The sequence below is a fragment of the Lepisosteus platostomus genome, chromosome 15 (assembly GCF_059453375.1).
Source record: "Lepisosteus platostomus isolate fLepPlt1 chromosome 15, fLepPlt1.hap1, whole genome shotgun sequence".
In the NCBI taxonomy this organism is placed as follows: domain Eukaryota; kingdom Metazoa; phylum Chordata; class Actinopteri; order Semionotiformes; family Lepisosteidae; genus Lepisosteus; species Lepisosteus platostomus.
The window spans coordinates 2036659-2037452 of NC_142625.1; the positions used below are offsets into that span (position 1 = coordinate 2036659).

Genomic DNA, 794 nt, shown 5'->3' on the forward strand with positions numbered 1-794 from the left:
AAGAGTGCAGCCCAAGGGTTTGCGTCTGGACCTCAATTGGTTAACGTTATGGAAGAGACTTCCAGTAAGAACTGTATTATATAAACATAAGTTGACCAAACAAGTCGGGTGCCCCTGAACTGGATGTCGTGGCGAGGAAAGCATCGAACATGTTTTTTGGTTGTGTAATTTTGCGCAAAAAGTGTGGGAAAAGAGCAAAACTGTTTTGGAGGCTATAGATAATACTTTTACAGTGAACCTTGCAACAATAATGTTTGGTGGGGGGGTGGAATGAAAGAAATGTTTTTTTTGTTATGGTTTTTAATTAGCTTTGTGAAAATTGAACTGTGGGCCACAAGAAATTTGCTGGTGAAGAAGGGAGTGACGTGATGTGGGAGGGGTGTGGAATAAGGTACTATGGGATGTCAGATGTATGGTGGCCGTTGATAAAAGGAAATGGAGTTTCCATGCTGTTAAAGAAAAGTGGAAGGTATTGGCTAATATCTAACTACTGATGTTTTATCTTATTGTAATCCCATGATTTGATTGGTTTCTTGCAGTGGTTTTGTTTTTGCCATTTGTGTTTCTATGTTTGATTTTGGTGATTGACGAAGTTTCTGTGAACCCTTTTGTTACCTTTTGATAATAAAAAACAAAAAAAATCTGTTCTTATCAGTTTAATATCTGATACGTCCCCCATCGGGGGACCACATATTAAACGGATTTTTGGAACAGGGAGCTGGATCAGGAGCTTGCTCCGTCCTCTCCACGCATTGGCCCGGTATTGCAGCGCCTCCGGGAGCGGTGCACCACCT

At 41.2% G+C, this 794-nt stretch overlaps 1 non-coding gene across 1 annotated transcript; it reads left to right on the forward strand.

The window, feature by feature from the left end:
- Positions 1 to 601: 601 nt before the first annotated feature.
- Positions 602 to 794, forward strand: LOC148647627 (U2 spliceosomal RNA). Its single transcript, XR_015926841.1, has one exon. It is a non-coding gene; the product is annotated as a U2 spliceosomal RNA (small nuclear RNA).